This window comes from Diabrotica undecimpunctata, chromosome 7 (assembly GCF_040954645.1).
Source record: "Diabrotica undecimpunctata isolate CICGRU chromosome 7, icDiaUnde3, whole genome shotgun sequence".
Lineage (NCBI taxonomy): Eukaryota > Metazoa > Arthropoda > Insecta > Coleoptera > Chrysomelidae > Diabrotica > Diabrotica undecimpunctata.
Genome location: NC_092809.1, coordinates 150,279,998 through 150,280,681, shown reverse-complemented (window position 1 = coordinate 150,280,681; position 684 = coordinate 150,279,998).

The following is a 684-nucleotide window of genomic DNA, read 5'->3' as shown; positions in this document are numbered from 1 at the left end:
GTTTCACCTATTTTGGCAGTATAATTGTAAACTAAACGAAAGAAAGTTGTTATAACTTACCTCGCATGCGTAAAATAAACTTTCAATGTCACAAAATAGAATAATCTTGATTAAAATGTCAAGCGTGTTCTGAAGTAGCAGCCATTAGTCAAAACAAAGTAAACAGTATGGCCCCTACCCAAGTGGGTCAACAGAACAGTAATAGGATATCATTGGGCGCCAAATTTAAATGGGGATCAAGTATCTCACCTCTCCCCTACATATATATTTTTATATTTTTTAACTTTTACATAATGAACTATACCATCCTAATTATCATACATAGTTAATTATATGCACAATCAAAAAATATGCCTTATTTTTCGTCTGCGTATCTTTGCCTTGCGTTATTATTAAAATTCTTTGCTGATATTTTCTTTGAAAGAAGTGACATAAGGTGTTATTAATATCATTTTTCTATATAATTATTCTTTGCTAAATCACCTATTATTATAAATGAGCGATGATTATTAAAAATTTTAGTTTAGTTAAATTTTTATCATTATTTATAGTTTTTGAATTTTTATGACGATATATAACAAATGAGAACACACATATACCCAACCATAACTTAGTGGTTTTACTGAACAGGTTTATTTGCGGTAAACATATTAAAATTAATTTCCTGCTTATTTTATTTATACT